Here is a 23,176-nt window from a genome sequence, read left to right on the forward strand (position 1 = left end):
CATCATTTGAGAAGGAGCTTCTAACATGCTGCTAGAGACTAAATGGTGGACTGCAGAAAAAACACAAGACCACGTGACCAGGGCTACCCATTCAGAAGCTGGGTATGGCTAGATCACTAAATGCCAATGTCAGGCAGCCACAACATAAATGCCCGGCACAAGGGAAACGCTACTGATACAGCTCCATTGTCTGGAGAAACACCCAGGGTCCCTGGCGATGAGAACACACGTGGAGTGGATTAAAAAGCAGAAAGTTTAATAGGCAAGAAAGAAGAAAACAGCACTCCCATACAGAGGGAGGAGGGCTCTGGACAAAAAACTCCATGTGGCAGAAAACAGTCAGTTATATTGGGAGGCTGGAGGAAGTAGTATCTGATTTACATAGGGCCCAGGGGATTGGTTTGCCCAGGTGTGTCATTCACATAGCCTGTGAAAGAACTGGCCCTCCCACCCCAGCCTTTTAATATGTAAATGTGGCTACCTGACTGGTCACCATGATGTCCTGCATATGTGGCCTCTACTTGGCTGGTCACCATGATGTCCTGTATACGTGGCAACAAAGAAAAACTGGAGGGAACCACCACACTGGCTGTACCTGGCTTTTAGCCACCAGCATTTCCATATCAATGCTTGCAGATCTGGTTTTTCAGGCTGCTTTCTGTTAGAAAAGAAATGTTTTTGGCACTGTTTTTATTAAACAAAAAGCCTTACCAAGGACTCTTTTACTTTCTCTAGCTGCCTAAAATAATTTCTTAATAACTCCTGTAATATTTCCTCCCTCAGGAGATGTCAGCCTAACTGCTGTTAGGGGGTTTTGAACGGCAACCCTTTCTGGCTACTTCCCGCTGAAAAGTTGCGTCAAGTGGGAAAAAACAGCTACAGTTCCCCCTGGGGTTGATCTAAGGGTCCTCAAAAGAATGGCTTGCCCATGCATGGTTCTGTTTGCAGCACCACTTGTAGCTTGATTGCTTCTAGGCAAGAGGAAACAATTTGAGTATACAAGTTCCAAATATTAATACAAGACATGTAAGCAAGAGGGGGCTTAATAAAGGAGCTAACCAATTCCATGAAGAAGACCGGAATTCATCAAAGAGGGACTGTAGCCACCCCGGGCTGAAGCCCACGTTTTCTCTTAGCCTGTCAATGATTTCGATGTGATCTGTAAGTAGCTGTAGGTTTGCCTCTACTTGACTGGAGTTGTTAATCCAGAAGCAGCATGTTTCATTTAAAAGTGCACAGGTACCTCCTACTTCAGCCGTAAGAACATCTAAGGCTTGTCTATTTGGTACTACTACTGAAGCTAAAGTGTCTATAGATTACTGTTGTGACTCTGGCTCCTACAGTTGCCTTCCAACCTTGTTGCATCATAATAGAAATATTAAGTATCAGTCTTTTAAGGAGAGGAATGCCAGCAAACCAGAATAGACTTCTGGCTATAGAATTTCCCACCCATGGTTTTTCTAAGATGGGATTGTGATGTGCATGCCCTCCCCAGTCTTCCCTTTCAGCTAGATCTTCATATGAGGGCATAGAAATGATAGATCTTTGTCCAGTGTATTCAAGATAGTGCAGTTTCTAGAAAAGAACCTAAGACAGGGATGTCCCCAGAGGATGCTGCCATCTCAGTAGAATTTAAAAATAGTAAGTCATTTAGAGGGAACTTTATAGCATAAACACCCACAGGAGAAAGCAGCAAAGATCTAAAAATGACACCCTAACCTCACAATTAAAAAAACTAGAGAAACAAGAGCAAACAAATTCAAAAGTTAGCAGAAGACAAAAACTAACTAAGATCAGAGCAGAAGTGAAGGAGCTAGAGACAGGGAACATCTTTTTGAAAAGGTTAACAAAATAGATAGATGGCTAGCCAGACTAATAAAGAAGAATCAAATAGACACAATAAAAAATAATAAAGCAGATATCACCACTGATCCTACAGAAATACAAACTACCATCAAAGAATACTATAAATACCTCTGTGCAAATAAATTAGCAAATCTAGAAGAAACGGATAAATTCCTGGACACATACACAATCCCAAGACCAAGCCAGGAAGAACTCAAATCCCTGAATAGGCCAATAACAAGTCCTGAAATTGAGGCAGTAATTAATAGCCTACCAACCGAAAAAAGCCCAGTACCAAACAAATTCACAGCTAAAATCTACCAGAGGTACAAAGAGGAGCTGGTACCATTCTTTCTGAAACTATTCCAAACAATAGAAAAAGAGTGATTCCTCCCTACCTCATTTTATGAGGCCAGCATCATCATGACACCAAAACCTGGCAGAGACTCAACAAAAAAAGAAAATCTCAAGCCAAGATCCCTGATGAACACTGATGTGAAAATCCTCAATAAAATACTGGCAAACCAAATCCAGCAGCCCATCAAAAAGTGTATCCACCACAATCAAGTTAGCTACATCCCTGGTATGCAAGGCTGGTTCAACAGACACAAATAAATAAATGTAATCCATCACATAAACAGAACCAATGACAAAAACCACACGATTATTTCAATAGGTGCAGAAAAGGCCCTCGATAAAATTCAACACCCCTTCATGCTAAAAACTCTCAATAAACTAGGTACCGATGGAATGTATCTCAAAACAATAAGAGCTGCTTATGACAAACCCACAGCCAATATCATACTGAATAGGCAAAAGCTGGAAGCATTCCCTTTGAAAACTGGGACGAGACAAGAATGCCTTCTCTTACCACTCCTATTCAACATAGTATTAGAAGTTCTGGCCAGGACAATCAGGCAAGAGAAAGAATAAAGGGCATTCAAATAGGAAGAGAGGAAGTCAAATTCTCTCTGTTTGCAGATGACATGATTGTATATTTAGAAAACCCCATCATCTCTGCCCAAAATATCCTTAAGCTGATAAGCTGATAAGCAAATTCAGCAAAGTCTCAGGAAACAAAGTCAATGTGTAAAAATCACAAGCTTTCCTAAACACCAATAATAAACAGAGAGCCAAATCATGAGTGAACTCCCATTCACAATTGCTACAAAGAGAATAAAATACCTAGGAATACAACTCACAAGGGATGTGAAGGACCTCTTCAATGAGAACTACAAACCACTGCTCAAGGAAATAAGAGAGGACACAAACAAATGGAAAAATATTCCATGCTCATGGATAGGAAGAATCAATATCGTGAAAATGGCAATACTGCCCAAAGGAATTTATAGATTCACTGTTATCCCCATCAAGCTACCATTGACTTTCTTCATAGAACTGGAAAAATATATTTTAAATTTCATATGGAACCAAAAAAAAGAGACCGTATAGCCACGACAATCCTAAGAAAAAAGAGCGAAGCTGTAGGCTTCATGCTACTTTACTTCAAACTATAGTACAAGGCTACAGTAACCAAAACAGCATGGTACTGGTACCAAAACAGATATATAGACCAATGGAACAGAACAGAGGGCAGAGAAGTAATGCCACACATTTACAACCATCTGATCTTTGACAAACCTGACAAAAACAAGAAATGGGGAAAGGATTCCCTATTTAATAAACAGTGTTTGGAAAACTGGCTGGCCATATGCAGAAAACTGAAGCTGGACCCCTTCCTTACACCTTACACAAAAATTAACTCGAGATGGGTTAAAGACTTAAATGTCAGACCTAAAACCATAAAAACCCTAGAAGATAACCTAGGCAATACCATTCAGGACATAGGCATGGGCAAAGACTTCATGACTAAAACACGAAAAGCAATGGCAAGCAAAGCCAGAACTGACAGATGGGATCTAATTAAACTAAAGAGCTTCTACACAGTGAAAGAAACTATCATCAAAGTGAACAGGCAACCTACAGAATGGGAGAACATTTTTGTAATCTATCCATCTGACAAATGGCTAATATCCAGAATCTACAAAGAACTTAAACAAATTTACAAGAAAAAAAAAAACTCCATCAAAAAGTGGGCAAAGGCTATGAACAGACACTTCTCAATAGAAGACATTTATGTAGCCAACAAACTTATGAAAAAAAGTTCATCATCGCTGGTCATTAGAGAAATGCAAATCAAAACCACAATGAGATACCATCTCATGCCAGTTAGAACGGAGATCATTAGAAAGTCAGGAAACAACAGATACTGGAGAGGACATGCAGAAATAACGCTTTTACACTGTTGGGAGTGTAAATTAGTTCAACCATTGTGGAAGACAGTGTGGCAATTCCTCAAGAATTTAGAACCAGAAATACCATTTGACCCTGCAATGCCAAACACCCTAAGGATTATAAATCATGCTACTATAAAGACACATGCACACGTATGTTTATTGCAGCACTGTTCACAATAGCAAAGACTTAAAATCAACCCAAATGCCCATCAATGGTAAACTGGATAAAGAAAATGTGGCACATATACACCATAGAATACTATGCAGCCATAAAAAAGGATGAGCTCATGTCTTTGCAGGGACATGGATGAAGCTGGAAACCATCATTCTCAGCAAACGGGAACAGAAAACCAAACACCGCATGTTCCCACTCGTAAGTGGGAGTTGAACAATAAGAACACACGGACACAAGGAGGGGAACATCACACACCAGGGCCTGTTGGGGGGTGGGGGTCTAGGGGAGGGATAGCATTAGGAGAAATACCTAATGTAGACGAGGGGTTGCTGGGTGCAGCAAACCACCATGGCACATGTATACCTATGTAACAAACCTGCATATTCCGCACATGTATCCCAGAACTTAAAGTATAATATAAAAAAAAAAAAATTCAGGAACTACTGTTACTATAGTACATATTCTCTTCCAAGGCCTTGGGAGGATTACGTGTAGTCAGGAGCCACAAAGAAAATATAGCCCTGTTCTTTGAGGGGATGGTTCTAAGTTGTGGCTTGTGAGAGACACCAGCAGTTTTTTCTCATATCTTAAAAGTTTCCCCACTTTACATATAATAGGGGCATCCTTGGATATGGCTAAGGATATCAATATTCAGGATAGTCATTTATGATGCCATTTGGAACTGGACATGCCAAGTGAGAAGAGTCCACCTGACAAATGGAGTTTTGAGAAATTACAGACATAATATGACCTGGTCAATATCTAAGATGATCCCTGTGGCAACGGCTGTCGGTCCAGATGTCTCCAGTTCACCCACAAATTTGCAGGCTGCTAAGATTAGCAAACATCATACAAGGGTCTGGAATTCCATGAGGGGACATGTTTGGAAAGGCCCATGTGTTATTCTTTACATTATAGTCAAGGTGCTTAGTTAGAGCATGCCATTTCTATTGGGACTTCCAACCAGAAGGAGAGGCTAGATTCTGAAAGCCCCCCACTAGGGCTTCTGATCCTTTTAGATCACCTTTACTGCACTTTCCTCCCCAAATCTTTGAACTATCAGCAATTGCAAGTGTGATTTTACAATATTTGAGATCTCCCAAGTATGGTCCTTTCCTGCTGCTTTTTTTTTTTTTTTTTTTTTTTTTTTTTGAGACGGAGTCTCGCTCTGTCGCCCAGGCTGGAGTGCAGTGGCGCAGTCTCGGCTCACTGCAAGCTCCGCCTCCCGGGTTCACGCCATTCTCCTGCCTCAGCCTCTCCGAGTAGCTGGGACTACAGGCGCCCGCCATTCCTGCTGCTTTTAAAGCAGAGGGAGATGGCTGGGTGTGGTGGCTCATGCCTGGAATCCTAGCACTTTGGGAGGCTGAGGCGGGCAGGTCACCTGAGGTCAGGAGTTTGAGACCAGCCTGGCCAACATGGTGAAACCTCACCTCTACTAAAAATACAAAAATTAGCCTGGTGTGGTGGCGGGCACTTGTAATCCCAGCTATTCAGGAGGTGGGGCAGGAGAATCGTTTGAACCCAGGAGATGGAGGCTGCAGTAAGCCGAGATCATGCCAGTGCACTCCAGCCTGGGCAACAAAAGTGAAATTCCATCTAAAAAAATAAAATAAATAAATAAAGTTAAAGCAGAGGGAGGCATTTGCTATTACCCGGTCAATTTTTCCCAGCCTGCGAGTGTGAAGCTTATCTTGGGGGAGAGTGCTTTTTGGCACTGGGGGCAAACTTCTTCTGAGAAGAGTTAGTTGCTGAGCTGAAAGTGCTCCCATACCATGTTCCTACTGCAAATAGTAGAGTAAGTATAACAATTCCCACAAGGATGGCATAGTAAGTATTTTCCATCTAAAATTGTTATTTGCCAAGATATAGAATTTCCCTTTAGAGTTCTATGAAGTTACAGATGTAACTCCATGGATAATAACATATGTCCTTGCAAACATGCCTCAAAAAGAAATTCTAATATTAGGCAGTGAATCTTGACAGGAGAGGTAGAAATGACAAAATGTATTTGGTGAGGTAGGGGTGGAAATGAGTAAGATGAGTAGTTCTCACTCAGTGACTTCTCTTTTATGATTTTTGGCTTAAGGTCTCCTATTTCTTCACATTAATATTCAGGACGTTCCTGTGGCTGTCAGGCATTGTTCCCTCAGCTCTCCAGGCTTTGACTCAAGTGCAATGTATCCAGGAGTCTATTCCTGTAAATTTTATTGCCAAGGGGGTTGAAAGAAGAACAATAGAAGGCCCTTCCCAGCTTGGGCTTAGGGAAGGAGAGAGAAGGGAAAGCCTTTACCAGTACCAAATCTCCTGGGTTAAATAGAGGTGGTCTTATTTCCTTGGGTTGTACTTTTGCTAATGGTGCTAATTCCTGTTAGAGGTGAGCCAGAGAGTTTACATGTTTAACTAACTCAGAGGTTTCCTGATCCAATAGAAAATCATTGGTAAGGAAAGCCTGTCCATACAGCATCTCAGAAGGGCTAAGACCTACTTTTGAAGGGGTATTTCTTATTTGTAGTAAGGCCTTAGGAAGAAGAGTGGCCCAAGGAAGGTAAATTTCTTGGGATAATTTTCTGAGGTGTCTCTTGATAATATCATTAATTTTCTCCATCTTTCCTGCAGACTGGGGTCTCCAAGCACATCGTAGATGATATTCTATGTCTAGTGCTTTTGAGGCCCCTTGTGTGACAGCTGCCTTAAACACGGAGCCATTGTCACTTTGAAGGTACTTAGGTAGGGCAAAGCAGGGAGTTATTTCATTAACTAACACTTTCGTCACCTCAGAGGCTTTTTCTGTGCAGCATGCAAATGCTTCTACTCGATTAGTGAAAGTATCTACCCATACCAGGAGGTATTGAATGCCCTTCATCTTTGGCATGTGGGTGAAGTCTATCTGCCAGTCTTCCCCTGGATAACTTTCTATTCTTTGGGTTTGAGGAGGAAGGAGTCGCCTATTCAGGGGACTATTTTGAAACAGACTTCACCAGCATTAACAACTTGTTTGAATGTTTCTAGTAGGTTCTCTTCTGAAAGAAATCTCTGGGCACATTGATAAGCTTGATCCTTTCCCAAGTGAAAAGTTTGGTGAAGGATTTTAAGGACTTTCCATTGGCTGGAGGCTGGCAAGTGGAGTTTGCCATTCTCTGACTGTAGACATCCTGAGGCCTGAAAAGTATACCCTCAAGAACTGGCCCATTCTATTTCTGTAGGGGAGTACTGAAGTTTAATTTCTCTTATGGAGCCTCCCTAGATTAGAGGGGTTTGAAGTGTGTTGATGTCCTGAGACTTCCTTGCCACTGACTTATTTGCCTGATCAGCTAATCTATTTCTTTCAGCTACTTCATCTGTTCCCTTTTGATGTCCCCTATGATGCATCACAGCTATTTCTCATAGAAGGAAGACTGAGGATAATAACCTGTTAATTTCCTGGTGATAGTTTATAGGAGATCCAGTAGTGGTAAGAAAATGTCTTTCCTTCCAAATGGCAGCATGAGCATGGAGAATGTTAGCTACCTTTCCTTTGCTTAATTCAAGTGCTCTTTTAAGGGCTATTAGCTCAGCTAATTGAGAGCTTAGGCCTGGAGAGAGAGAAGCACTTTCAACATCATTTAGAGTGACTACTGCATATCCTGCCCTGCAGATTCTCTGTTACACAGAAGACCTCCCATCTGTGAAGAGGGTCCAGAGTGGGTTCTCTAGGGGAGTTTCCCTGAGATCTTTCCTGGCTGCATAGGTCTATATTATGACCTGTTCACAGTCACGTTCGGGTTCCCCAGTTTCCTTGGGGAGGAAGATGGCTTGATTTAGGTGAGAACAAGTTTTTGATATAATGTTGGAACCCTTTAACAGCAGGCCCTGATATTTAATGAGTCAGATATCTGTTTTAGCCAAAGGCGTCCCCTACAGTACAGTAGTCCTGCCATGTTATGTGGGGTATAAACAGTTAAATCATTTTCCAGGGTTAATTTGGAGGCTCCTGGGACCAGTAGGGCCACTGAGGCAATGTTTCAGAGGCATGCCGGTCATCCTTTAGCCACCAAATCAAGCTCCTTGCTTAGATAACCTGCTGGTTGTTGAGTTGGTCCTCAGGCCTGTGTTAAAACTCCCAGGGCCATTCCCGTACTTTTTGATACATACAGATTGAAGGCCTTTCCTACAGGAAGGCTGAGAGTTGGTGCCTTAAGAAAGGTTTGTTTTAGCCAGTCAACGGCCTTTTGACCATTAGGTTCTCAGCTTAAAAGATGAGTTTTAGCTCCCTGAGTTTCTTTTATGAGGTTTTATAACAAACGAGCGATTTCACCATACCCAGGTATCCATAGTCTACAAAATCCTGTAATGCCCAAAAATCCTCATAGTTGCTTGAGGGTTTTGGGGAGAGAGAAGCAGAAAATAGGCTGAATCCTTTCTTCCCCGAAGGCTCTGGTCCCCTCTAACAGCACTAAGCCTAGGGACTTCATTGAGGTTTTGCAAAGCTGGGCCTTGAATTTTGAAACCTTATATCGTCTGCTAGTTAAGAAGTTAAGAAGAGCTTCAGTGCCTTCCTGAGAAGCTTCCTCAGTTGGGGAACAGAACAGAATATCATAAACATAGTGCAAGACCATAACTTGAGGGTGGGAAAACTCAGAGAGATCTTTTGACAGTGCTTGTACAAACAGATGAAGACTATCTCGAACTGCCTGAGGCAGCACCATCCATGTTAACTTGGCAGTTTGACCAGAGGGATTTTCGAAGGCAAACAGGTATTGAAAATCAGGATGTAATGGTATGCAGGAAAAGACATCCTTTAAATCTAGCACCGTAAACCATTTACTTCCCTCAGGTATTTCAGTTAACAGGTATAGGGATTAGGGACCACTGGATGGATTGGAACTACAGCTTCATTAATAAAGCAGAGGTCCTGAACTAGTCTCCATTCCCCATTGGGTTTCTGCATTCCTAACGTTGAGGTGTGGCATGGGCTATTACAGGGTTTGAGGAGGTCCTGCATCTTTAGGTTATTAATAATGGCTTCTAGCCCTTTCCTAGCCTCTGGACTTAGGGGATATTGTCTCTGGTTAGGAAAAGAAGATGGATCTGGACTGGCCTAGAGGTTATATCTCAACCTATTCTTCCTTGGGTTGCCCACACTTCTTGATTAATATTAGCTTCCATCAGGGAGAGACAAAGAGTTTGTCCTGGGGCTATACAGACACTGGCCCCCATGCGAGCTAGAATATCTCTACCTGATAAAGGAGTGGGACTTTCAGGCATGATTAAAAAGACATGTGTAAATAATAGTTACCCCCCTCATCTGCAGCTAAGGGGTTGAGAAAAATATTGGATTCGAGTTTTTCCTGAGACACCACTTATAGTCATGCTATGGGAAGAGGGGAGGCCTGGATTCAAGAGGAGAAGACAGAGACTAGCTCCAGTATCCAGAAAGAGATCTACCTTCCTTCAATTTCCAGAATCACCCAGAGATCCTGTGCTGTCTGGGGTTTTGAGCCCCAGCACCTCTCAGTCCTGCTGGGCCATCTGTGAGACCGGTTCTGAACCCAGTGACCTCCATCTCCAGGGGCATTTTGATTCTCCAGTGGTCTCTGCCACAGGCTGGACAGGGTCGAGGTGGCTTCTTCTTGCTGCCTGGGCGTTCCCTCTTAAAATGCACTGACTTGTGACATTGATAACAGCTTATGGATGCGCCCTGGGGATCCTGGACTTTGCAAGCTTGCAATGCTGCTACTACAGCCTCTGTCCTTCTCTTGGTTTCCTCTCCTTTTCTTGGGCCTCCTCCTGATCTCTACTGTAAAAGGCCAAAGTGGCTATTCTCAGGAGGTTTTCTAGGGTGCTGTCTGGTCTTATTGCTTGCTTCTAGTAGTTTCCTTCTAATATTGGGAGCTGCCTATGCAATAAACTTGTCCTTCAGGATGAGCTGTCCCTCAACTGAATTGGGGGATAAAGAAGTGTGTTTTATTAGTGCCTTTCTCAGCCTTTCCATAAAGGCTGTGGATTCTCATCTGGTTTTTAGTCCATCATGGACAGCTTAATTAAGAGGTTTGGCCCCGGTTTTTCATAAGCCTTCTAGAATGCATATTAAAAAGTGTTTCCTTTTTCATTCATCTACTGATATATTGGGGTTCCAATCAGGGTTGTCTACCAGAACTGCTTCTCTTTCTAGTGGGAATGGAGTTTCCATTACTTCTTCACCTTTCCTATCCCCTTTTATCTCTTTGGTGTGCTATAGGAGACATGTTGCTCATCTCCACATTTTTCTGCTGCCTGCAGAACTGCCTGCTTTTCAGCTGCAGTAAGAGTCTGACCTAGGAGCAACGTAACATCCCTCCATCTGAGGTCAAACACCTGAGTTAAATTTTGGAAAGTTTCTATATACCTATTGGGGTCATCAGAAATTTGGCCTAAGTCTCCCCTTATTTGTTTAAGGTCCTGTAATGAGAGGGGAACATGAACCCTCATGGCACCATTTCCATCAGGCATTTCCTGCAGAGGTAAAAAGTGGGGGAAGTGGGTAATACTGGAGATGGTAGAGCTGGAGGAGCTGATGGTATGACTGGAGGGGGTTCTGGATGAGGGGGACTAGGAGGGTTGGGACATTCAATAGCTCTCTCAGATTGCTCCTCTGGAATCTGCTTTAGTTCTGAGGAACTATTCCCTGTGGGTTTGCCTGCCATGGCTGCTAAGAGAACTAGGTCCATTGTGCAAAGCTTGTAAAGGTTTGGGTTGTGTTGCAGGGCAAATAAAGCCTGTACACAGGAGACCTCAGACCATTTGCCCTTCTTTCTAGAGAAAAGATCTAATTGTCGGATAATATTAAAATCAAGGCTCCCCCAAGCAGGCCAGGATTTTCTGTCCCCAAGATGGTAAGAAGGCCATGCCCTGTGCAACAGAATATGAGGTGATTTTTATTCAAAGTCTCAGAGTCAAAGGAGTCTCAGTGCTTTAGAATGCACTCCAGGTGAGTGCATGCTGAAGGTGACCTGTTACCCATCTAGAAAGAGAAGTGAGAAAAAGGTGTCCCTGAAGTCTCCTTCCTTTCAGTGTGTGACCCAGGGTAGAGAAGAAGACAGTGGGAGGGTCCCCCTTGACTGTTTTCTCCTTCTTGGTTTCTGGCACCCTGTTAAATGTGCCACCCATGGTTGTAGGCATGACCCTCCAAGCTGTGGCAACAGAGATACTAAGGTATTGGTCTAGTCATGGTCACCCACGTAGCTCTAGTCCTCTGCTGGTGATTTCCCTTTGACTTCCTAGACTTGTGTGACCTGTGTGCCTCCCAAAAAAAAAAAAAAAAGACCTTGGGAAAGACTATATAAAAGGCAAGGCTCCTTTAATGGAGGGAATGTGATAGATTGCCTGCTATTATGGCCCATGCTAAAGCATTTACCCTTAGAAAAATGGTTCTATTTAACTTCTGGACTTAAAATCCCCTTATTAAGTACTGTATTAATCAGAGACAGAATAGGTGTCTTAAAGGGACATGGGGACCTAATGACGATTTTGCTGCTAATGGGAAAGTATCAGGAGTAAAATTTGGCTGCAGAGGACATTTTACTCCTAATTGTTGAAGGTAGAACTTTCCCATTCACAGAAGCAGCATAAAGCCTGATTTCCAATAGAAAGCTGCAAAAAGGAAAAATTGGGAAGCTGCACTGTTCAGCAGAAGACCAGCAATGTGTCTTAAAAAGAGGATTTATATTTCCATTAGGTGGGCTGTTGACTTAGAAATACCACATGCTCACCAGAGGAATAGTAGTGAATGACCTCACTATGGGCGAAAGGGAAGACCTCTGTTCCTAGAAGAGTGCAGTGGTATTGTCCTGAGCTATATCCCCAGTTACTACAGCATTTCCTGATCTTGCCTAATAGAATTACTTCTCTAGGCTATAAAAACTCACACATATTCAATACACAGAGAGAATAAGAGACAAAGCAACCACAGATAGAAAAAGAAGGAAAGTTTTGTAACAGGATAGCTGGGGATCCTTCAACAACACCTGGGCAGGCTGTCAGAGGCTGGGTCCAGTCCAGAAGCCTTTGAATAACACCAGGGTGTGCCCCAGCCAGAAATTCTTAGTTGCTTCAGGACTTTTCCCAGCCTCACACAACGGCTAATATTCCCTGTGAAAAGAAGCTGGTTTGAAGCATTGTCAACATTCCCAGTGACCCATGGGTATTCAGGGGTTCTCCATGTTCTCCCCAGCAAGCGTGACACCCAAGTCTTCAAGAATGTCTGCCATGTTAGCATATCTAGACAGCTGATTGATGCCTATTATTGATTTGATTTTTTTTTTTTTTTTTTTGAGACAGGGTCTTGCTCTGTCTCACTCCATGGCTGGAGTGCAGTGGCATGATCTTGGCTCACTTCAACCTCTACCTCCCAGGTTCAAGCAATTCTTTTGTGTCAGCCTCCCAAGTAGCTGGGACTACAAGCATGCACCACTACGCCCAGCTAATTTCTTGTGTGAGTATTTTTAGTAGAGATGGGGTTTCACTATGTTGCCCAGGCTTGTCTTGAATGCTTCAGCTCAGGCAATCTGCCCACCTTGGCCCAAAGTGCTAGGATTACAGGCATGAGCCACTGTGCCTGCTCAATTTGATTTGATTTTAAAATGGAGACGAAGAGCTTGGAATGAAAGGACAGATTTTGAGTTCACTCCTCTGCTCACCACTCTGATGAATGTTGTACCTTGGCTTCCTGGCCAACGCACCACTACATTTAGGATTAGGCCTAAGGAGGTCTGGCAGACACAACTAAGTTACATAGAAGGGTGACCCAGATGCTAAGTTGCCAAACTCTTGCACTCCTGCCTCTTCCTTAGTTCTTACCTATGACCTTGTGAGGGATTTCCTAAGATCAGCTGGTGGAGAGAGAAAAAAATAAAGTTCTCCCAGTAGAAAGAGCTTTGAGCAGCACATGTAGTCATCAACTGTGGGAGGAGGAAAAAGTGGCCAGAGGCAGATATATTCAAGAACTCCTGGGAAGTGGTAAACAGCTCTGTTGGCTGGTCAGGGCCTGAAGAAAGAAATAGAGAAATATTGGAAGACAGGATAAAGGAAGTCTGGAGAAGGAGCACATATATGGATCTTTGTGATTTAGGTCAGTCCCTGCCAGATCATTCATCACAGAGGGGTTACACAGGAAGGCTCATCCTGTGCTGGTAGTCAGCCTCTGTTCTCAGGCACTCCAGCGTTTTCACAGTAAGTTTGTGACTAGAGTAATCATGGTGGCAGGGATGGAAGCTATGCCAAAGACTGATAGCACAGGCCCTTCTTATCGAGGATACTCTAGTTATTACCACTGCTAAATATCAGTATCAGAAACCAATACTAGCCAGGTGCAGAGCTAACATCTGTAACTGCAGTACTTTGGGAGGCCAAGGCAGGAGGATCACTTGATGCTAGGAATTTGAGACCAGCCTGGGAAACATAGTGAGGCCCAACTTCCACAAAAAAAATTAGCCAGGCATGGTGGTTCATACCTGTACTCTCAGTTACTCAGGAGGCTGAGGCAGGAAGATCACCTGAGCCCAGGAGTTCAGGGCTACAGTGAGCTATGATTGTGCCACACTGCACTCTAGCCTGGACAACAGAGTGAGACCCTGTCTCAAGAATAAACAATTTTTTTTAATAAAAACTTTAAAAAGAAACTAAGTCACAATGGCTCATGCCTGTAATCCCTGCACTTTGGGAGGCCAAGGCAGAAGGATTGCTTGAACCTGTGAGTTCAACACCAGCCTGGGCAACATAGGGAAACTCGATCTCTACAAAAAAGTAAAAACTAGTTGTGTGTGGTGGCACAGTTTTGGTCACAGCTACTGGGAAACCTGTGAGGTCAAGGCTGCAGTCAGTGGTGATTGCACCACTGCTTCACTGCTTTCCAGCCTGGGCAACAGAATAAAACAGGAATGAAGGGAAGGAAGGAGAGAGGAAGGGAGGGAGGGAGGAAAGAAGGGAGGGAGAGGAAAGAAACTAATACTGAGCCCTAAATATGGCATACATTCCCTCAAGGAAGCCAACTAATCACTTGGTGACAAGTTGATTTCCTTATACACTGGAGAAGCAGTGATTCATCTTTACTGGGATGGATGTGTAGTCCAGGTAAGATTTGCCTTCTTTGCCTATACTGCCTATATCAACACGATTATTGGAGGGTTCGTAGAGTATGTGACTTACCAGTAAGAGATCCTATATAACATCTACTTGGACTAAGGGACCCACTTTATAGCAATGCAACAATGGGCACATGTTCACAGGATCCACTGGTTCTATCATTTACCACTCCACCCAGAAGGTTGTCAATGTGACAGAACATTGTAATAACCTGCTAAAGACATAGCTATTGTTCCAGCTTGGGAATGTCACCCAGTTGAGTTGTAGTCCTTCAAGATAAGATATAAACATTGAATCAACGACATTATGTGGTTAGTATCCTGAGTAGTTAAAATACATAGGACTAGAAATGAAGGGGTATGAGTAAGAATATCGCCTGATATGGTCTGAATATTTTTGTCCCCCAAAAACTCTTACATTGAAATCTTAAACCCTAAGTTGATGGTATTAGGAGGTGGGGGCCTTTGGAAAGTGATTAGGTTATGAGAGTGGCACCTTTATGAATTGGATTTGTGCCCTTATTAAAAAAGGCCCAAGAAACCCAGATCATTTCTTCCAACATGCAAGTTTACAGTAGAAGTTGCAGTCTGCAACCAGAAGAAGGCCTTTGCCAGAACTCAATTATGCTGGTACCCTGATCTCAGGCTTCCAGCCCTCAGAACTGTGAGAAGTATATTTCTGTGGTGTGTAAGCCACCCAGTGTGTGGTATTTTGTTATAACAGCCCAAATGGACAACCCCTTTCACCATCACTTCCAGTGAACCATTTATGTTTTTTGGGATTCCTGTCCTTACCACTTTAGGTTCTGCAGGGTTAGCAATTTTAGTCTATGGGCATGGAATATACACAACAGAGTTCTACTAAACCTAAAGTTACCACTCCTTCCTGATCATCTGGGGATCCTCTATAAAAGTTAATAGACTAGCAGGCATAACTGGTGAGGATTGTGATGAGGAGACATGGTTGCTGCTACATAGTGGGAGCAGGGAGAATGTCAGTGGATCACTGGGGTGCCCCTTAATTCTTCCATAGCCTTCCAAGTACATGATCACCAGGGAGCCAGACTCACCAGGGATGAAGGTCTGGTCATCCCATTAGGTGAGCAATCTAGACCAGTAGAAACATTAACTAAAGAGAAGCGGATTCCAGAGCGAACATTCTGTGAAGGAGAGGATGAATATCCCCGCAGCCTGGGAACAACTGCAGCAGCATCCCACCAACCACCCTGCTGTTACATCCTTCCATCAGGGGTATGATTAAGGCCATTTTAAAGAATTAGTGACAGAGTGAACTTAACATGGACACATTAATAAGCAATACAAACGACATGCTGTGAAAGATGCACTCATGCCCTGCCCGTATCCCCTTGATTCACCCTGGTCATCTGAAGTCAACTCCCTTACTGTCCACTGGCTTCTTGTGCCTCTCAGCCCGCGGGCACTCTCCAGCCCAGGACTGTGCTTGGCTCACATGTGGGGCAGGCTGGAAGTACCAGGGAGTTAATGTCTCAGAGACTGTCAATCAGAGTTGAAATTCATAATGACCCAGCTTTCTCACCTCTTGGTGGGAAATGTTGGGATTATTTTCCACAGTTTCTTAGAGGGATCTTAATAAGACTGAACTCCAGTCACCCTCAAAAGCAACCCATTATTAATGCAGCCTCAATGGCTTTCTTCCTTTTCCTGGCTCACTTCCCCACTTTCACCCATCACATCCTGGGATCACCTTCCTATTCAACTTCTTACACCCAATCCTTGACTAAAGTCTACTTTTGGGGGAAACCCAGGCTAAGATAAAAAGACAAAGAAAATTATCATATTTTCCAACTAACAGAATAATATGTGGCCAATGAAAATATGTACCTAGAAATACAGAAAGACACATGGTTTGCAATGTTAACTGAAAAACAATTGTTTGTCTATTCTAATTACAACTACAAGTAAGTAAAAACAGATCCTTGTGGTTGGAAATATACAGGGATGATCATCACTTTGTTGGGGCCGAGGAAAAACATTTTTTAAGGAGGGAGAAATTATAGTGTTAAAGTGCCCAGGGTTCAAGTGAGATAAGCGTGACATTACTCCCTGTTATGTTTGGACTTTTGTGCACAGCATTGTTCTCAACAGTCACAGATCTGCTGGTTGTAGCCAGATCACCAACATCCTGGGTACTGCCAACTCTTTTACTCACAAAGGATGAGAAAGCTCAGCTGATTCTGGCTGTGGCTGTAGAAAGTCTACCTTGGAGAAGCCAGACTAGCAACGTGCAATGCTCATAAATTAATCCTGGTTTGGAAGAACAGCTTGACTTACAGGTTGGGATATTCGGTAGCAAAACTCTGTATCCCACAAACTACAATTAAGTATAAGCTGTCTTCTGAGTCCAAGGGGGCTGAAAGTGACTAAGCCATAAGAATGACCTTATATGGCCTCTGGCATTGGAAATTTTCCTTTTTACTGAGAAAAAACAGATTAGCATATGCCAATGGCCAGACCATAAATGAAAAAGATGTAATTACTTACCATATAAAAGTATAAAGCATTTGGGGGGAAACTATACTACAAAAAAGAAAGTCAGAGCTGGATGTGGTGGTGTACTCCTGTGATCCCAGCTATTTGGGATGCTGAGGCAGGAGGATCACTTGAGCCCAGGAGATAAGAGACCAGCCTGGGCAACACAGGGACACCTTAATCTCAAAAAAAGAAAAATTCAAGAGCTAAACAAGAAACTGGGGGAAAAAAAATCTTGCAATATATATGGCAAAGCGCTAATATCTTTAAGAAATAAAGAACACAGACGGTGAATAATCTTTATTCATCAGCTTCACCAACATATTTGCCCTGAACAGGATCGTCAGCTCTCAGTAGATATCTGGAACTCTACGCTGACTTAGGAGGAAAATTTAAATGCTCTACTGGTAAAAAGTAGTCAGCATTTGTCAGTGGCAGTAGAATTGCTAGAAACTGTAGAGAAATCCAGGAAAAGCATGGCTTCATTTCCATGTTTTTACACTGAGCAAAATGAGGAAAGGAAAGTGTTATATTGGGGCTGAACTGGCACATTCAAAATGTAGAACTTATAACCTTGTGTTCTGGGGCTTCCTGAAAGTTAACAAAGATCTAGCAAGCTGCGGGGGAAATAATAGGAGAATCATTCAATAACAGCTGTCTTTAATAAAGCTAATGTTTTGACAATTTTATGAGGTTTGTATGGTTTTTGTTCTGTGGTAAGCTCAGAAGTAATCACAAAATATAATATGAAAGCATTATTATGATAAAAATAAAAACAACAAAAACAGATTGAACTAAGAGCAAAGGAAATCAATTCAATACTTTGCATTTCTCAAGGCCTGAGAGCTACACAGAAGGAGATAGCTACAATACTGTAATTTGAGAGGCCCTGGAAAGGCTACAGTGGAGATAATTCCTCTCATTTCCTCCTCTGAAATTCAGCCTTTGAAATTTAATTCGTTAAGATCTCAAACGCCTTTGGTTTCTTATGCTAATAAGGACAAGGATATCAGCCTGAAGTCATTTCCAACTATCACCCTTTCAAGGCCCAGTGGAAAGAGAATTGAGACTAGAAAATGAGGTGAGAACCCTAAAAAGGGGAAACCTGGGAGGAGGCAAATATAAATTTCTAACCATTCTAGTTGTACCATGGTCAGCATATTTCCCAGGCACACACATCACACAGGCACATCTGAAAGGGAGATAACTGACAAGCAAACCTGCATAGATTCTAGAGCAGGTGCTCGCTAAGGTGTAACTTGCTGGCTTAGAAAGTACTGGCAAAGACACAGGGTTGCAGACATCGACTTCTTAGCAGATCTCCTCCCACTCACCGCCTCAGCCTTCAGGGCTTCTTCAGAATTTCACAAATGCACCGTTGTTGTTGTTGTTGTTGTTACGGATTTTCACTCTGTTGCCCAGGGTGCAGCGCAATGGCTCTGGCTCAGCTCACTGCAACCTCCGCCTCACAGGTTCAAATAATTCTCCTGCTTCAGCCTCCCAAGTAGCCGGGATTACAGGGGCCCACCACCATGCCTGGCTAATTTTTGTATTTTTAGTAGAGACAGGGTTTCACCATGTTGGCCAGGCTGGTCTGGAACTCCTGACCTCTGGTTATCCGCCTGCCTCAGCCTCCCAAAGTGCCAGGATTACAGACTTGAGCCACCGCACCTGGCCACAAATGCACCATTTCAAAGAAGTTTCCCCCAAGATGAACAACTGCCCCAGCGGTGGGCTTCCAACTTCCCTGCAGCCACTGCCTGCCTTCTCTGCATGTGCATATCTCGCTGGGTTTTCACAACAAAGAGTTGGTCACAGGTGAATCAGCAGCTCAAGAAAAGTGAAAATGTTTTTCTGAGAAAATAAAATAAACAAAAAGCTAAAAGCTTGCAAAGCCACCAGATGCTGAGTACCCCAGAAAAAGAATTGTTTTGTAATACTGCTTTGAAATGAGCTTTCTAAGCAGATGAGGTTCTCCCTGATTCTAAACCATCTCCCAGCAAACCAGATATTCAGGTCATTCTCATTACCTTCTGGGGATATCTCCATAGTTTAGAAAGCAAGATGACAATTTTTTTTTTTTTTTTTCTGAGACAGGGAGCTCTGATGCCCAGGCTGGAGTACAGTGGCAGGATCACCACTCACTGCTGCCTCAGGCTCCCAGGCTCAAGCGATTCTTCCATCTCACCCCCCTGAGAAGCTGAGACTACAGGCATGCCACCTTGCCTGGCTAATGTTTTTTAATAGAGATGGGACTCTCCCTATGTTGCCCAGGCTGGTGTCAAACTCTTGGACTCAAGAGATCCTCCTGTATCAGCCTCCCAAAATGCTGAGATTACAGGCATGAGCCCCCATGCCTAGCCATAAGGTCACTAAGTTCCAAAGAAAACTAACATTTCTCTAGCACTTACCAACGTCAGACACTATGAAAGTGACTTTCATGCATTTAATCCTCAATTCACCCTATTTTGGGTATGAGGATAATTATCCCTGTTTTGCAAATGTAGGAGCTGATACTTACAGAACTCAAACCTATACCCAAAGTCAGCAACTGGGGCAGAGCCAGACAGCAAAGTAAAAAGAAAAGCCTGCTGGCACTACAGCTGGAGCCCTTTCCCTTCTGCACTGTACTCTCAGATTCACAAATATGGGGAAAAAATGCAACTAAACTTGGCCAAGATCTACAAAGGTCTATTGAATAAAGGAGCTAGAAATACTTGGGCAAGCTTTACTGGGGAAAGGGGAGAGGGAAGTAAAAAGTGGCTCCTCCACTACTTAAATATCATCAGTACAGTAATTCACGCAACAGGTACTTACTGAGCTCCTGCTATGTGCTAGACAGTGTTCTGAGCACAGGAGATGGACTAGAAGGGGACAAATCAAATCCCTAACCTCATGGAGTTTAGATTGATAATGAAGGCATACAACATGGCAGCTGGCACTGAGAGACAGGACTAGCTGGATTTCCTAGGCCAACTAAGAATCCCTAAGTCTAGCTGGGAAGGTGACCACATCTACCTTGAAACACAGGAATTGCAACTTGTCTCACACCTGACCAATCAGGTAGTACAGACAGCTCACTAAAAGGCTAATTGGGCTAAAACAGGAGGTAAAGAAATAGCCAATCATCTATCACCTGAGAGCAGAGGGAGAGGGACAATGATCAGAATACAAACCCAGGCATTCCAGCCAGCAATGTCAACCCCCTTTCGGTCCCCTCGCATTGTATGGGAGCTCTGTTTTCGCTCTATTAAATCTTGCAACTGCACACTCTCCGGTTCGTGTTTGTTCCGGTTCGAACTGAGCTTTTGCTCGCTGTCCACCACTGCTGATTGCTGTCATCGCAGACACCACTGCTGACTTCCACCCCTCTGGATCTGGCAGGGTGTCTGCTGCACTTCTGATCCAGCAAGGCAGCACCCACTGCCACTCCCAATCTGGCTAGAGGCTCGTCATTGCTCCTGCATGGGCCAAGCACCCAGGGTTCACCCTAATCGAGCTGAATAGAGCTATAACAGTCACCACATGGCCCAAGATTCCATTCCTTGAAATCCGTGAGGCCAAGAACCTCAGGTCAGAGAACAAGAGGCTTGCTGCCATCTTGGAAGTGGCCCACCAACATCTTGGGAGCTCTAAGAGCAAGGACACCCCAGTAACATTTTGGCAACCATGAAGGGACTGTCCAAAGTGGTGAGTAATACTGGACCACTTTCACTTGCTATTCTTCCTATCCTTCCTTAGAATGGAGGAAAATACCAGGCACCTGTTGTCCAGTTAAAAAAATGATTAGTGGGCCACCAGACTTAAGACTCAGGTGTGAGGTTGTCTGGGAAAGGGCTTTCTAACAACCCCCAACCCTTCTGGGTTGGGACTGTTGATCTGCCTGGAACCAGCTTCTGCTTTCAATTTTCCTGGGGAAACTGAGGGCTGACTAGAGGCAGAAAGCTCTCATCCCAAACTCCCAGCATTAGTCGGTTAAAATCATGGCACAACCAGAAGTCTCTACTCAACAGTTGCCCATGCGTGTGCTCCTACCTTTCCTTCTGACTCATACCTCCTGGGTCCCGAACATGACTTTCTTGAAAGTGTAGCCCCAAAATTCTCCTTACCTCTGAATCTACTTCCTCTGATCCCTGCCTCCTAGGTACTAATGCTTCAGACTTTCACTTGCTCTCCCAAACACTAGAGCAAGTTTTATCTCCAAAGGGATCTAGGGAAGCTCGATGCTGCATCCTTAGGGATCTAGGCTATGAACCCACGGAGTCTTGTCCCTGGTGCCTCTCCCAATTTAGGTATACAGCTCTCGACATGGGCAGTTATGTGAGACCCATTCCCCACCACCCTTGTCAGGGCTCCAAGTTTGTAAATGGCTGGGAGGATTGCTCTCCCTTTGTGTAGATGCTCTCCTCCCCCATTTTCTACCCAACTTACCCCACACTCCCCCCTGCACAATACAATCTCCAAGCATTGGCTTCCTGGCCAGGGCCTTAGAACTGGCAACCCAGTACTTTAACAACTGGAACTGGGTTATTGACAACATAATAGATCAGGATGAAAGCAAATTGAGTACATTAAAAAGGAGGCGCATATTCCTATAGTGGTAAATGGAGACAATGAGTGAACGTCCTTCCGCTGTGTTCCCAAAATCCATCTACAAAGGAAAGGGAAGGAGAGAGAGAGAGACAGAGAGGAGAGAGAGAGAGAGAGAAAGAGGGAGTCAAAGAGAGAGAGAGAACGTCAAAGAGAGAAAGAGAGAGATCCTAGTAGTAGCAACTGCTTTGCTAACAGAAGACAGTAGAAAATTAGTCTTTGGAGGAAACCTCATTGTGAGCACACCTCACAGTTCAGAACTATCCTAAGTCAAAAAAAGCAAAAAGGACAGCTCACTAACTCAAAAATCTTAAAGTATAGAGCTATTCTGTTTAAAAAAAGAAAAAAGATAATTTAACATTAACCACTGAAAATTCCCTCAACCCAGCAGATTTCCTAACAGGGGATTTAAATCTTGATTACCATACAAAGGTCTGACCAGAGCTAGGAGGAACCCCCTTCAGGGCAGGATGATAGATGGTTCCTCCCAGGTGATTGAAAAAAAAAAACAAACACAATGGGTATTCAGTAATTGAAGGAAACTCTTGTAGAAGCAGAGTTAGGATAACTGCTTAATAATTGGTCTGCTCAAACATGCGAGCTGTTTGCACTCAACCAAGCCTTAAAGTACAGACAGAATCAAAAAACTCTATCTCAATTCTGACTCAAAATGTTACTCATACCTTCTCTGAAATGAATTTGCATAAGAACTGTTGTTTGTGGGAATGCATCTTGATGAGGCAACTGGGTTGTTATGAAATACTCAGGAACACAGCCCAGCTCTAGGACTCACCCGTGAGTGCAAAGACAATGTTGGGCATGCTGGCAAAGGACCACTAGAATCCAGCAGCCCAGACCCTTTTCTTTGTGGTCAAGAAAGGCAGGAAAAGGGGTGCAGGACTGCTACATCAGTGAGCATATGTAATCCGATAAGCAGAGGTCCATGGGTGGCTACGCACCCTGGAAAGGAATAAGCATTAGGACCATAGAGGATGCTCTAGGACTAATGCTCACTGGAAAATGACTAGGGGCGCTGGCATCCCTATGTTCTTTTTTCAGATGGGAAACATCCCCCTCAAGGCAAAAATGCCCCTAAGATGTATTCCAGAGAATTAGGACCAATTTGACCCTCAGACGCTGAGAAAGAAATGACTTATATTCTTCCGCAGTACCATCTGGCCATGATATCCTCTTCAAGTGGGAGAAACCTGGACTTCTGAGGGAAGTATAAATTATAACACCATCTTACAGCTAGACCCCTTTTGTAAAAAAGAAGGCAAATGGAATAAAGTGCCATAAGTACAAACTTTCTTTTCATTAAGAGGACAACTCGCAATTATGTAAAAAGTGTGATTTATGTCCTACAGGAAGCCCTCAGAGTCTACCTCCCTACCCAAGCATCCCCCCAACTCCTTCCCAACTAATAAGGAACCCCCCTTCAACCCAAATCATCCAAAAGGAGATAGACAAAGGGGTAAACAATGAACCAAAGCATGCCAATATTCCCCAATTATGACACCTCCAAGTAGAGGGAGGAGAATTCAGCCCAGAGTGCATGTAATTTTTTCTCTCTCAGAATTGAAGCAAATTAAAATAGACCTAGGTAAATTCTCAGATAACCCTGATTGCTATACTGATGTTTTACAAGGGTTAGGACAATC

The sequence above is a fragment of the Symphalangus syndactylus genome, chromosome 11 (assembly GCF_028878055.3).
Source record: "Symphalangus syndactylus isolate Jambi chromosome 11, NHGRI_mSymSyn1-v2.1_pri, whole genome shotgun sequence".
Lineage (NCBI taxonomy): Eukaryota > Metazoa > Chordata > Mammalia > Primates > Hylobatidae > Symphalangus > Symphalangus syndactylus.